The sequence below is a fragment of the Neovison vison genome, chromosome 8, assembly GCF_020171115.1.
Source record: "Neovison vison isolate M4711 chromosome 8, ASM_NN_V1, whole genome shotgun sequence".
Taxonomy (NCBI): domain Eukaryota; kingdom Metazoa; phylum Chordata; class Mammalia; order Carnivora; family Mustelidae; genus Neogale; species Neogale vison.
This window is the reverse complement of record NC_058098.1, coordinates 103,852,511-103,868,149: the sequence shown is the minus strand read 5'-3', so window position 1 is coordinate 103,868,149 and position 15,639 is coordinate 103,852,511. Positions and strand designations below refer to the sequence as shown.

The 15,639-nt window shown below is 41.3% G+C and overlaps 1 protein-coding gene and 1 non-coding gene across 2 annotated transcripts in view; both read right to left on the bottom strand.

The window, feature by feature from the left end:
- The window catches only part of KCMF1 (potassium channel modulatory factor 1), a 75,098-nt gene that overhangs the window by 54,208 nt on the left and 5,251 nt on the right, over window positions 1-15,639 (bottom strand). The window lies entirely within an intron of this gene.
- Window positions 7,502-7,604, bottom strand: LOC122916690. Its single transcript, XR_006386308.1, has one exon. It is a non-coding gene; the product is annotated as a small nucleolar RNA U13 (small nucleolar RNA).

Genomic DNA, 15,639 nt, shown 5'->3' with positions numbered 1-15,639 from the left:
TTTAAAGTCCTAGAACAGGAAAAAAAGGATGCAGAATCATCTCCTTAGTTGTGTTTAGGTTGCCACAAACCTATGGATCAACAATCTGTGAGTTACTCAACTAATGAGCAGCTCTTACATCATTATCTAATACATCTATCCTGTCATCTAATAAAACCATCCTGTCCCTGAGGACAAGGACAGTCTTGGTCTCATATACCCTAATGTGGGAGAGGTACTGTCTACAGTGATACTTTGATCTATCTTTCTTTTTTAAGCAAAAATGCCCAATGTGGGACTTGAACTCATGAGATCAAGAGTCCCAGGCTCTACTGAATGAGACAGCCAGGTGCCCCTTGATATAGCACTTGAGAAGCCTGATCAAAAAAAGAGCTAAGTTTGGTCTTGGTATATTCTCCATGGATCCTTTTCACTATTATCTTTCATAGGCCTTTTCCTCAGCAGATTTGTTCTACTGTTCACAAAATCTCCTGTGTGTTTTCCTGCCTTGGCCTTTGCATTACAACCTCATTTCTGGCCATGGCATTGGTCTGGAATGTGTATATGCTTCTACTCTGTCGAGACAAGTCCCTTCTCCACAAAGCTGGCTCAAATCCCCTCTCCTCAGTCTCCGTGCCTTCATCTGTACACTTTGATTTACAGAATGTCAGAAAATGAAGAGGCATTGATAGCTCTCATTGGCCTTTTACTTTTAAGCAGATAAGCCTTTTGGTATCTCCTGTATTTTTATCCTTCCTGCTCTTTTAGAATGCAAATTCCTTGAGGGCAGGGACTATATCTTATATAAGGAAATATACCTTGCATATTGTTAGCACTCAAATTATATGCAAAGAATTTAGAAGTATGATAAAACAGCTGTTTTCTAGACCCAAGATGAAAATGATGCAGATGGCTCAAGTAATGAGTGCTTGTTGTATGCCAGGTACTAGCCTATTTTATATATAATAACCACTGACCAACCACCCTAAGGCTAGTAAGCATTATGCCCATATCATGAAATGATGCACAGAGAGATAAACAACTTACTGATGTCGCAGTCAGTAAGTGACCAAGGTGGGTTTGAATTCAGGCAGTCTGGCTACAAAATCCCATTCTTAAATTTACTATTCAGAATCTCAGAAAAAAACCTGAGTAAACAGGAGAATTTTATCCCCTCAGAAATCTAGCCTCTAGCATTAGTCTACAAACCAATAAATAAACTCTAAGCCTACAGTTTTGGGTCACTTCATCTCAACACTATGTACAGTAGAAAATAGGGTAGAGGGCACCTGGGTGGCTCAGTGGGTTAAAGTCTCTACCTTCCGCTCAGGTCATGATCACAGGGACCTTAGATCGAGCCCCACATGGGGCTCTCTGCTCCGCAGGGAGCCTGCTTCCCTTCTTCTGTCTGCCTCTCTGCCTACTTGTGATCTCTGTCAGTCAAATAAATAAATAAAATCTTAAAAAAAAAATAGGGTAGAATAAGAGTCATAGGATCTGAATGCTAGTCCTAACTATGACCTCAAGTAGTATGACTCAGCCTTTCTAGAACACAATTTTATTTGGGGAAAAAGAAGAAAAAGAAAAAAAAAAGGCAAGGTTGATTTCCTTCTGGACCAAAAGGTCTATTATTCCAGCTACCTCTTGATTTTATTCATGAGAAAAGAGAACAAAAATAAACTGATTCATTATCCAGCTACCAAGCTGGCCTAATTCCCACAGTGAGCTCTCCTGGTCTAGTCCTGTATCACTACAGCACTGCCCCAGGAGACACACCAGGCTCTCTATCTCTGTGCTGCCTCTTTCCTGCTATTTGAGAAAAGAAGACAAGGTCTGTGGGCCCTGAAACAGACATTTACCTGGTTAAAGGTTTGGGGAACTCAAGTCGCAGTAAGCTGGAGAGACAAGCAACACAATCACATCAGTCACATCAATTCTTGACTTTCAGATCTCTGATGACCTGCTGAGCATGTGTTTGTTCACTCATTCAGCCAATTCAACTCCAGGTCACTCATCCAGACGGCTTACATACCTCCACCTGAACATCTAACAGACATCTCTAACCTAGTATGTCTGAAAGAGAACTCCTACCCCCCCGCCCCCCCCACCCCCCGCCTCCAAAATGCTCCTTCCCTCTTCCTTGTCTCAGTAAGTGGCCCTCTTCCTAACCACATGCTTTTGGCTACACTACACCCAGCAAGTTCTGGTAGCTCTACATTCAAAGAATTAAGTTCAAATGTCTCACCAGGCCTATAAATGCCCAATATAACCTGGACTCAATTTCTCCCTATCAAGTCCTCTCTCCTCTTCTTCCCTGCCTAGTCAGCTCCCAGCCACTCTGTTCCTCAAACAACCTACTTTATTCCAACCCCAGGGCTTTATTCTCGATGAAGTATCTGCTTGCACAGAGAACATCTGCGCACCTGGGTGGCTCAGCTGGTTAAGACTCTGATTCTTGATTTTGGCTCAGGTCATGATATCTCAGGGTCATGAGACTGAGCCCGGCATCGGGCTCTGTGCTGGGTGTGGAGCCTGTCTGGGAGTCTCTCTCCCTCCAATCTCCTCCTAACCATCCTCCCCTCCTCATTCTAGTTCTCTCTGGAAGGATGGAAGGGAAGAAGGAAGGGAAGAAAGGAGAGAGGAAAGACCACATTGTCTGAAAGACCTTCCTGACCACTCTTTGACCTTCTATCATATTCAATCCGTATTGCCTCACTCGGCTTTACTTTCTTCAGAGAATGTATCATGAATCAAAATTATACTACAGGTTTCTTTGCTGTCCTCTTCCCCCAATTAAAATGTAAACCCTACAATGAGAACTTCTTATCTTTCATTACTCTATTCCCAGTTTCAAATACTGAGTGCCTACAGGCATATATTTATTTATTGAGTTAATGAATTTTCCCAGTTTCACTGTTTTGTTTTTTTAAGATTTTATTTATTTATGAGAGAGAGCAGGAGCACAAGCAGGGGAGGAGGGGCACAGGGAGAGGGAGAAGATGACCCCCTGCTGACCAGGGAGCCACATGTGGGACTCAATCCCAGGACCCTGGGATCACGACCTAAGCCCAAGGCAAACACCCAACCAACTGAGCCACCCAGGTGCCCGAACTTTCCCGGTTTCTATTATTTGCCAAAACCTGTTCTAGGTGCCAGACATACCTTTAGCTGTTGACATCTCTCCTTCCCTCCACCGCTAAATCTTTAGGTAGTGTTCCTAACTTCTCACCTACATTGAGGATTGAACACCCTGCAGTCTGGGCTCTCTAGTCCACTCCTCTGAAAATGCTCACTGAGTTCCACAACTTCCTCACTCCAATAGCTCCAGCCAATGAACACTTCGTTCCTTGTCCTCTTGACCTATCTGAGCAATACTGACTAAATCCTCCTTTCCAGAAAAGCAGCCAGCATTCTCTCCTGGTTCTCTTCCCACTCTCCAGGCTTTTCCCATTCACAGTCTCCTGCTCCTTAAATGTTCAATGTTTCCAACGGCTTAGTGATCAGTCTCCCCTCATCTTCTCAATCCATATGTTCTCACCGTCACTGAGCAACCGACTCCACTATTATGGATTAAGTCCAAACTCTTCTGAATTCCAGACCCACATGTTCAGCTGCCCCTGGACATCTCTAGCTGGTCTTCCCACATGTACCTCAAACCCAACATGCTAAAAATGGCAATCAATTCTCTTTCCCCTGCTTCCTACCTTCTTCCTCAAAGCATGTTTCTCTGTCTTTCGCAGGTCTTGGTGACGGCAATGCCCAACTAATCAAGCCAGAACTCTGAGCTTTCCTGGACTTTTCACTCTTCCACAACCCCCATGCCTAGTTAATGACCAATAACCTATTTGCATGCACTACAGCAACTTTCTGATCTTATGTTAATTTAACTGTCCCCCTCCTCCCTGAAATCCTGCAAAGTTATCCTTCTGGAACACAAAAATCTAATTCCTGGCTTAGAATTTCCCAAATATTCACTCTCTATTACCCTACCCTCTGGACAAAGTTCATCTCCCGGCATTAGCCCCCTCCAGCCCTTTCTGCTTCAGTAATGTTAAATTTTTTATGGTCTCTCCTCAAAGGAAAATCCTTTTCAAGCCTCCCTCCATGGGATACTCTCCCCATACCACAACACCCTGAAATCCATCAACTACCAGTTCAAATGCGTAACTTCTCTTGGAATGCCTTCATGAATTCATCCAAGAAACAGAGCCTCCATCACCTATTGATTATATATTGAAAGTATAAATTTATTACACTTTTACAATATTGAATTATAATCACCTCTCTCATCTTATAAGAGCCAGAGCCCAATATAAAATTTCCACTTAGAGATGGTATTCAAAATATATTTATTAAATGAATAGCTTAAAGTAGGGGTCAGCAGGGGCAGCTGGTTTGGGTGGTAAAGTATGAGACTCTTGATCTCAGGGTTAAGTTGAAGCCCCATGTTCAGTGTGGGGAGTACTTAAAAAACATTTTTTAAGATTTTATTTATTTGAGAGAAAGAGAGAGAGAGAGAGCAAGAGAGAGCACAAGCAGGGTGAAGGGCAGAGAAAGAAACAGGCTCCCCACTGAGTAGGGAGCCTGATGTGGGACTCGATCCCAGGACTCCAGGGTCATGACCTAAGCTGAAAGCAGATGCTTAACCAAATGAGCCACCCAAGTGCCCCTTAAAAATAAAATCTTTAAAAAAAAAAAAAAAAAAACACAAATAAAGTAGGGGTCAACAAACAACAGCCCATGGGCCAAATCTGGCCTGCTACCTGTTTCTGTACAGCCTGCTAGCCAAGAACAATTTTTACACTTTTTAATGTTTAATAAAGAAAAAAAATTTAAGAACAATAATTGGTGCTGCATGAGAATTATATGAAATTCAGATTCCAGAGTCCATAAAGATTTTCTGGATCACAGCCATGCTCACCTGTTTATGTTTAGTCTTATGGCTGCTTTTATACTGCCAACAGCAGAGTAGAGGAGCAGCAATGGAGGCCATATGGCCCCCAAAGCTGTATTTGCTGTAGCATCTACAGAAAAAAGTCTGCTGACCTCCAAGTGAAATATACATGAACATAGGCTTTGGTTTCTGGCAGAAATTGGTTGAAGATAGTAAGTGGCTTCACCACTTACTATCTGTGAGACCTAGTACAAATAACCTAACCTTTCTGAGATGCAATTTCCTAATTTGTAAAATGGTAAGTTAACATATCTTGCTAGGTTGTTCTGAATTTTTACTAAGCCTTTTAATCAGGGTCTCTGCTGTAGGAGCCAGTCTATAAAGTGCTTGGTACAGAGGTACTTAATGTTGAGAAGCCAGGCCCAGGTTGGAATCCCAGCTCTATGACAGACTATATGACCTTGGGCAAGATGCTTAACTTCTCAGTGCAACAATCTCATCTATAAGACGTGAATAATAATATATATTTCACAGGACTGTTGTGAGACTTAAATGGGTTGGTACAAGTGAATGCTGAGCAGTGCCTGCAGACAGCAAGCACTCAATAAATACTACTATTAGTATAGCAGTATTAATGGTTAATATTAGTTTTTCCCTTCCTACATCTACATCACCTCTCATGCCTATGTAAAGAAGCCTGCACTTACAGAAGTAAGTTAATACCGGTGTGACAAGTACAATTATAGAAAAACTGGTGATCAGGAAAGGGTCTCTGTGGCTTGCATTCACATCACAGTCATGGTTCTCCTACGTCTCCAATCCTCCCTTTTCTAAATGCTTTCTTCCTTAGAAATCTAGCAAATCCCCAGGCTTTCAAATTAGGGAGCTATAAAATTCTCATCCCTAGCCAAGATTTTGCTCTCTTGAGTGCCAGGGTAGTATTTCTCAACTCCTGATTTCTACCTAATGGCCCAGAATCACCTTAAACTGAAAATGACAAAAGCTGTAAATTACTCTCCCCCCAACAGTTCCCCATCTCTCCCCTCCGATCTTCCTCATTTAGTAGAAGAACCTCTTATTCTTCCAGTGCACAGGCTGGTTGTCCTAAAATTATACTTTAGTCCTTGTTCTCCTGCAATAAGGCTAGTTCAAGTCATCTTCTTCCTTTTGCTCCTACTGCTACTGACTACTTCAGGCCCCTTTAACTTCAAGCTTATTCCACGAAAAAAGCTCTGACTGGTCTCCCCACCACAGGCACCACTCTATCCTGCATGCGCTACCACACTCGTCTTCCTAAAACATACCACTTTTCACCAAGCCCTTTCTCTGCTTAAAACTTTTGGTGTACTACCCCCTCTTCCATCCCATAATCTATATGGATAAAGGCAGAGATTGACTTCAGTGTGGCAACCTAAACTCCTTCCCTAACTACCTTGCTCCAGTCCTCTTTTTTAATCTTATTCCCAGGATAAAAATATCATCATCTTCCATTTACGCAGCGCTTTATTTTACTCAGTAAACATTCATACCTGGCTGGCATTTCATCTCCAAAATAACCTTTGGAGAGAGGCAAAAGAGATATCAGTATCTTTCTTTCATAGATGAGAAAACAGGCTTCTAGCACCGAGCTAGGAGTCAGAACAAATGGGTCCTGTCCCATTCCCCCCTTGGATTCCTAGGTAAATCAATCTGCCGAATACCTCACTCCCTCCAGTTATACACAGGAGTCTTCTCTTCCAGAAACTCCAATCTCAGTGTTGTCCCATCCACCTCTCTCCAATATACCTCACGTCTTCTTAGCTCTCTAGTTTACCCTCTACCATTCTCTCACTTGGTAGATGGCCCTAATCCCCAACTCTTGTTATAAAAATACAGTAATAAGTATGGGGGATACAGCCATTATAATACAACCATATTATAAAAATATTGTATGGTGACAGATGGGAACAAACGAGACTTGTGATCATTTCAAAATGTATATTAATAAGGACGCCTGGGTGGCTCAGTAGGTTAAAGCCTCTGCCTTGTGCTCAGGTCAGGATCCCAGGGTCCTGCCTGGAATGGAGCCCCGCATTGGGCTCTCTGCACAGCCGGGAGCCTGCTTCCCTTCCTTTCTCTCTGCCTGCCTCTCTGCCTACTTGTGATCTCTGTCTGTCAAATAAAGAAATAAAATCTTTAAAAAAATGTATATAAATATCCAATCACAATGCTGTATACCTGAAACTAATATAATATTCTATGTCAATTACACTTCAATTTTAAAAACTCACAGTTGTTTCTTCAAGTCTTCAGTTTAAATGCCACCCTTTTGGGAACGCCTTCTCTGACACCCAGTAACATTCTATTCCACATGCCAACACCATGGAAGTTGTAATAACTGATTTGACACTTACTGCCCCAGTCATACTATAGCCAATTTATCTAATATACTTAGGCCTTCCAATAGCCCCCTCCAAAAGCAAAAATTGTTTTCTATTTGTCTCTGTACCTATCACAATACTTTGCACATAAGGACTTGTAAGTTTTGGATTAGACAGCGTTGGCCAGTGCTTTTCAAATAGCATGTCACAAACCATGAGTAGAATGTGAAGTCAATGTAGAAGGTCACAACTAGTATTTTTTTTTCCACCTCATATGGGTAATGTGCCGAGGTGGTAGTAAGGTCTGAGGGAGGCACATGTCACATACGCAGTGAACAGCCAATCACCATGCTTATGAACTACAAAAAGGTCAGTATTTTGTTCTTAATGAAACAACAGAAAAGAGAATACATCTCTCATAGTAAAGATGAGTGCTGTTTTGTGAAACTCTTATTTCATTACATCTGTACATAACTGCTCAATCATAATACCAGATTATTTTTTTTTTAATATTTTATTTATTTATATGTCAGAGAGAGAGGAGAGAGAGCGAGCACAGGCAGGCAGAGTGGCAAGCAGAGGAAGAGGGAGAAGCAGTCTCCCTGCCGAGCAAGGAGCCCGATGTGGGACTCGATCCCAGGACTCCGGGATCATGACCTGAGCCAAAGGCAGCCGCTCAACCCACTGAGCCACCCAGGCGTCCCATAATACCAGATTCTTAATATGTGTTTTATATATATATATTAAAAGCTGCTAATGTAGATGACCCAGTTTCTAGGCTCAAAGGTTTTACATTTAAGCCAGAGAGATATTTGCTTTCTACCAAACCCCACACCCTACAAGAACAATCAGCTAAACAGAATACATAGACACACAGGGGCTGAGGAAGTCAAAACTTTAAAGAGTAATGAGTGTAAGGGAAAATTTGTAAAGAAATGTTTCTTAGAGATGTTGGAATGTGCTACAACACTAGGTATTTAGTTTCCAGCCTCTGCCATTTGTTTAGCCATGAAGACCTCTCTATAGAAGGGCTCTGAAAACGTATTTCTCAATACTCACAGTTAAAGAGTCTTTACCACAGCCCACAATACAAGGGTATGTAAGATCTGGCCTGTCTATGGCAACATTTTCCTTTCCCTCTCAATCATGGTCTTCTGGCCACAGTGCCCTCCATGCTGTTCCCAGAACATTCCAAGTTTCAGCATCTCTGCACCTGCTATATCCTTAGCTGTATCCTTCCTTCTTTAGATTTATTTTCTTCTTTTTATTTATTTGACAGAAAGAGAAGCATGGACAAGCATGGGGAGTGGCAGAGGGAGAAGCAGTCTCCCTGCTGAACATGGAGGCCAAGGGAGGGCTTGATCCTAGGACCCTGGGATTATGAACTGAGCCCAAGGCAGACGCTCAACTGAGCCACCCAGGTGCCCCCTTCCTTCTCTAAATATCCTTCACTTACTTCCCTTTTTTTCTTTTAATGTCTCATCTTCAAAAAGGCCCTCCCTGACCACAGTATGAGGACCCCACTCTCTATTCCCTTAACCAACTGTATGGTTTTTCATAACACTTGTCGCCTCCTAACACTCTATTAACATTGATTCTTTTATGGTCTATCCCACGGATCCACAAGGTTTTTCTATAAAAAGCCTAACAGTAAATATTTTCAGCTTCTTCTGTCACAATTACTCAACTCTGTCATTAAAATATAAAAGCAGTTAAGACAATATGTAAATGAGCAGATGCAGCTGTGTTCCAATAAAACTTTATTTACAAAAACAAGCAGCCAGCTAGGTTTGGCTCAGAGGCCACGTACCCCTAATATACTAATATTTTTTTTCATTTTTTAAAAAGATTTTATTTATTTATTTGACAGATAGAGATCACAGTAGGCAGAGAGGCAGGCAGAGAGAGGAAGGGAAGCAGACACCCTGCTGAGCAGAGAGCCCGATTTGGGCCTTGATCCCAGGACTCTGGGATCATGATCTGAGCCGAAGGCAGAGGCTTCACCCATCCTAAAATATTAATTCTAATAGAATGGGTCATTAAAAAAACAAAAACAACAACAAAAAAACAAAAAAAAAAACCCAGTATGAGTGTCATAGGGACAGGAATCTTCTGTTTTACTCATTATGGTATTCGTGAGGCCAGAACAGTGCCTAGCCCCAAGTACACATCCAGTTAATTCAATAAATATGTGCTGAATAAATTAATAGTCCACTGGTCTGGAGTGGGGAGCCTCAACTCTCTTCCACTTCCTTGGGTGACAGTAACATGATGTTCAAGAAGAATGAGGCCAAAGTCAGCAACTATATTTCCACTTGGTTAGCACCATACCATGAAAAATGGTATTGCAACCATCATGGGCCCCTGTCACCAGCAATAACCATCTCACACATACAGACCTTTGGTCCTAACTGGGTACAGGAAGAAGCCTATTAAAACACAAATTCGGGGCACCTGGGTGGCTCAGTGGGTTAAGCCGCTGCCTTCGGCTCAGGTCATGATCTCAGAGTCCTGGGATGGAACCCCGCTTCGGGCTCTCTGCTCAGCGGGGAGCCTGCTTCCTCCTCTCTCTCTGCCTGCCTCTCTGCCTGCTTGTGATCTCTGTCTGTCAAATAAATAAAATCTAAAAAAAAAAAAACAGGGCGCCTGGGTGGCTCAGTGGGTTAAGCCGCTGCCTTCGGCTCAGGTCATGATCTCAGGGTCCTGGGATCGAGTCCCGCGTCGGGCTCTCTGCTCGGCGGGGAGCCTGCTTCCCTCTCTCTCTCTCTCTGCCTGCCTCTCCGTCTACTTGTGATTTCTCTCTGTCAAATAAATAAATAAAATCTTTAAAAAAAAAAAACAAAAACAAAAAACAAAAAACATAAATTCCTTAGCTCCACCCCCAGAAACTCTGATACAGTAGTTTCAGGGTAGGGTCCAAGAATCTGCATTTCTAGCCAAGTTCCTAGGTGATGTTAATAGTGCTGGTCCTCAAGTACTCTCTGGGAACCCGTACATAAGAACACCCTAAAATCATATAGTACTAGTAAGAAAAAGAAAGCCATAAATTCCTGATGTTCCAGTGATCTGGTTGCAGGGGACCTGATGTTCCAGTGATCTGGTTGCAGGGGACTGAAAAAACTGACTGTTGCATGGAAATGCTGCTTTAGTGAAATGAAGGCAAAACCCAAAAGGTCTTTAATTTTTAACAGACTGCCCGATGCTCTATTTTTACTTGCAATTGTAGTTCTAACTGGCTAAAACAATACGTCAAACAGGTACAAAAGAGAAATAAATCATCAGTGGCTGACTAATCTTGATAGTGGACTATTAGCTCATAATCAGTTCTTAAAATTTTTTTTAAATTTTATTTATTTATTTTTTTAAAGTAGTTTCCACTCCCAACATAGGGCTTGAACTCAAGACCCTAAGATTAAGAGTCTCGTGCTCTACAGACTGAGCCAGCCACATGCCCCAATTTTCTTAAAATTACTTTGAGGAAGAATCATAACTGCCTGTTTTTCTATTGTTAGATGCTAAAGGCCTTTTCCAGATGGATACTAGATATCCAATCTCATTACAATGAAATATACCCCTCCAATAAATTACCAAGCCTGGAGGTCACTTTCTTGAAATGATAAAAAGTCTATCACCACCAGATAGAATCTACAACTACCTCCTGAACCCACCATAATAGACTTGCAATGGACTAGTAACAATTTTTTTAAGTTCTACATTTGTCATCACAGAGGACTTAAAATAACCCCCCAAACTCACATTAAAATCACCCTGAGGCCATTATTTACTCTTCCAATCTTAGCAGCCCACAGCGGGATTATACTTTATATACATTTGTAGCTGTTTATAAAGTAGTTTTCTATTGTAATGGTTATATGTTGTTAACATAGGTTTAAAAATACTTTTAAAGTGAAAAAGGAAGGTAAAAAAAGATTCTTAGAAAAGAAATTCAAGAAGCAAAAATCCAGAATGTTAATGAATGGAGCATTAAGAAGACAGCAATACTATATCAATATGCACCTAGAAAAAGAGACTGTATGTGATCAAAAAATGTATTAGCAGGCCCCCAAAGCACGAGTCTGAAGATGATTCTCAGCTACGATCAAGTATTTTCAATCCAAATTTAGCATCTGAAGTGTACTAAGTATAAAATATACACTAGATTTTTAAATTTTGTAAGGAAAAAAGAACATAATTTTTTATGTTGATTACATGTTTAAATGCTAATTTGGATATACTAGGTTAAAGTATCAAACTATTTAAATTAATTTCACCTCTCTGGCTTTGTTACTGTGGCTACCAGAGAATTTAAAGATTTATTTGAGAGAGAGAGAGCAAGCGAGCTCGTGCACACACGCAAGTGGGAAAGGCAGAGGGAGAAGGAGAATCTCAAGCACTGATTCCATGTTGAGCATGGAGCCTAACACAGGGCTCAATCTCACAACCCTAAGATCACAGCCTGAGCTAAAACCAAGAGTGGGTACCTTAACCGTCTGTGCCACCTTGGTGTCCCCCCATCAGAGAACTAAAATTACTTCTAGCTTGCATTAGATTTCTATTGTATAGTGATAGGCTAATCCAATTCTGTAAGTAGACTTGCTATTTCCTCTTCCTTTGGGTGATTTCTAAAAAACTTATAGAAAATGATATAGAGCAATAAAATAACATGAAGCTATGTGGTATGGCTGACATGGGATGTCAGGAAAACCATGGGTCAGGTGTTCATCCACTGTCACTTCAGGTCTAATGACCATTTTTCCTACAGAAGGGAAGATCAGTCCCTCCCCTGTGACCACTATGTATATCCATAGCTATAGCCACACACACAAATTGCAAACTTTACATTAATTTCAAGTTGCAATTAACTGTATCAGAATCCCTAGCTTATTAGGCTGAATGGAAGATCTCTGATTATGAAAACTACCTGGTTCCCAATACTCAAACACCCCCAGCTCCCAGTATGTATTTCATTCTTATAGAAGAGACACATCTATAACAACTCCTTTATTTTTTTTCAAAGTTGTATTTATTTATTTGACAACCTAAGCCAAAGGCAGATGCTCAACTGACTGAGCCACCCAGGCGCCCCTATTTTTATTTTAAGATTTTATTTATTTATTTGACAGAGTGTGTGCACCTAAGCATGAGTGGGGGCAGAGGGAGGGGAAAAGCAGGCTCCCTGCTGAGCAGGGAGCCCTGAGATCATGACCTGAACCCAAGTCAGACACTTAACCAACTGAGCCACCCAGATGCCCCTGTAACAACTCCTATAAATAATCCCTGCCTGGGGGCACCTGGGTAGCTCAGTGGGTTAAAGCCTCTGCCTTTGGCTCAGGTCATGATCCCAGGGTCCTGGGATCCTGAGTGGGGCTCTCTGCTCAGCAGGAAGTCTGCTTCCTCTTCTCTCTCTCTGCCTGCCTCTCTGCCTACCTGTGATCTCTGTCAAATAAATAAATAAAATCTGTAAAACAAAACAAACAAACAAACAAACAAAAAAATCCCTGCCTGTTTTACTGCAATGTCCTTAACTCCTAACTTAGAAAGTTTCTCATTTCCTTGCAGTGCCAAACCTCTACAACCAATAGAGGACACAAAAGGAGAATACTGGTTGAGGAAGAATACCAAAAAGCAGTACTGTGTGCTTACTCACTCAACAGTTGCTATATAGCCATTAAGCCTTTGCACCAAAAAACCCTAAACTGAATACAAAATTTAAACATTTTATCCCTTGAGCTGTTTTCTCTCTAAGCATCAAAAAGATACTTATATATCTGTGAGGAATAACCTTCTTGAACACAGATTAACATACACAGATTTGTGTTGAGACTACCATAGTCAAAAGACAATACTGTTACAGAAAGAAATGTACTGCCGGGCAGAGTTAGAAGTAATTGAGAAACTTAAATAAAAATAAGCTTAAAAAAGGAAAAAAAAAAAAAAAAAGGAGGGGGAGATGAATATTGCCAAAACATTAAAATACATACATGATTTAATTATCCCATCATAAAAATATAAACTTGAAGGACTAATTCCAGCATACTGGAAAAGAACCAGAGCCTGGGCAGCAGGAAAGCATTTAATTCCCAAAGGTGTTTCAAAGCCACTGAATATTATCATCCTGCAGCAAGGGTCAACAACTTGTGGCAAGCTCTGGAGATGACTTTGAGTGGTACTCGAGTGGGAAGCCCATAAATAGCCACTGAATGAATAACTGAGTGAATCAGGAAACTCACGCATGGTGTAATTAATATTCAGAACCCACAGCCAGTTAATCTGAAACTAGAGCTAGAAGTAGAACCAAAAACAGTACCCGAGGCTAATCCCAAACCATTCCCCCAGGAGTCAGTTCCTCTTAAGTTTTTTTGTTCTGTGTAGTTTATCTATCCCCCTCTTACTTTTATGAAAGTCCCAAATCCCCTTTCCCCCATTCTCCCTCCTTCTTAACCAGCTCCCCAGATTAAAAAAAAAAGACAGCAATTTCTAGTCTCACCATTTTTTAGACAAGTAATAACATCTCCAACAATCACACACGAGTGTTCACACAGATGTCTGGCCTCTCACGGCGGGACACTGGGCTCGGTGGTAGGGCACAAAGGTAAGTGTAACACTATACCTACCTTTGAGGGAGCTTCCTGGGGAGGGAAACCAGCAAACAATTACAGCATAAAAAAATGCTTGGAGAATAAGGTAGGAGTGCCACTAGAGGGACCCTTAATTTTACTGGGTGGGAGGGGAGGGTGACAACAGTCTTCAAGGAACAACAAAAGAAATAAGTCAACACCAAAAAATAAATTATAACTGAATATGCCTGAGACTGTTCTACTAGCTCAAGTTAGCACTCTAAAGTGACTCTAATGAAAGTCCTCTTACTATAAAAAAAATGAAGTTCATGACACTGGCACTGAGTACCAGCAAGAGAGGGAAAAAAAAAGCCCCACACAATTCAGCAGGACTTAATGCTAAACCTAATTAGTCATGATGTCAGGAGTCTTCACCCATTTATTGTCTGTTCCTCCTAGCTGAAGGTGACTTGACTTGACGCACTCTTGTGATTACAGCTGGCTTTTTCTAGCAGCAGTGATAGACTTGCAGGGACCCATCCATACTTCTGATATTCCTTGCAGCCAGCAGTGAAATCTGGACTGCTGGTTGGCACTGCAGCCATGGAAGAAATACACTGACCACATAAACGAAGCGGATGGACCCACACTGCTCTGTTACTATTCAGAAAGACAACTAAAACCACCATTAGCAAACACTGTGGGAGGGCCCTAAGAGAGGTAATAGGGATGGCACCCTGGAAGGTGCCTAACCAGGAAATTCATCTCTTGCTAGTTTTGCAGGACACCAAATTTTCACCTCTTGGTGCTCAGCCCTTAGGACATTTCCTCAGGCAAGAAAAGTTGGTCTTTTGTTTCTAATTCCCTGTGGCTACAGATCATTTCCAAGCTTCATGCCCAACTTGCCTAAACTTTCCTCTGCCAACACCATCCTGTCCTCTTGCCCTTACCATACCAAGAACATCCTCTTTTCTTGATCACCCACTTCCTTCCCATGGAATCTAGGTAATGTGCCCCCTTAGAAAACGGTCTGCCTTATCACATATCTCCACCATGGCTAACATATAAAAATTACATTTTTTAAAAAGTTCTGATTGTACACCTCTTAAGGGTTCTTTCTACAATTTCATTTTTTAAAATAAATTTAATTAAAATAATCAAAATAATTTTTAAAAATAATTTTATTTATTTGAGAGAGAGTGAGCGAGAAAGAGGGGAATGTGTGTGTGCAAGCAGGGAAAAGCAGACTGCGCTCAGCCACAGAGCCCACAAGGGGCTCAATTCCACAATCCTGAGATCATGACCTGAGCCAAAATCAAGAGTTGGACGCCTAATCAACTGAGCCACCCAGGCGCCCCACTTTCCTCATTTTAATGAATAACTTCCGCAACAAAAAAATCTATACCTTATCGTTTAAAAAAAAAAAAACAAAAAAAAAAACACTAAAAAATCATGGCTCCTAGGACAACACTAAAATGAATACAGAACAAATCTTTTACAAACAGAGATTTTAATTATGAACAGCATTTTACTTTTAACTCAGGGTGGGAGAGAACTGCACAAGTACCCGCACTGGAGGGGGTTGGAGAGGGAGAGAGACTATTAGGCTTCACACCCAGTGTGGAGTCCAACAGGGGACTAGATCTCATTACCCTGAGATCATGACCTGAGCTGAAATCAAGAGTCTGATGTTTAACCAGGCACCCCTTTAACTTTTATGAATATAAAATGTAGGAAATATTTCCTTTGAGTTCATGCTCATGAAAATAACCCCCAGGAATATTTATGCTGTAATTAAAAAACACTATTTCTAGGATAATCCAACAATACCTAACCTTCACTAAAAATA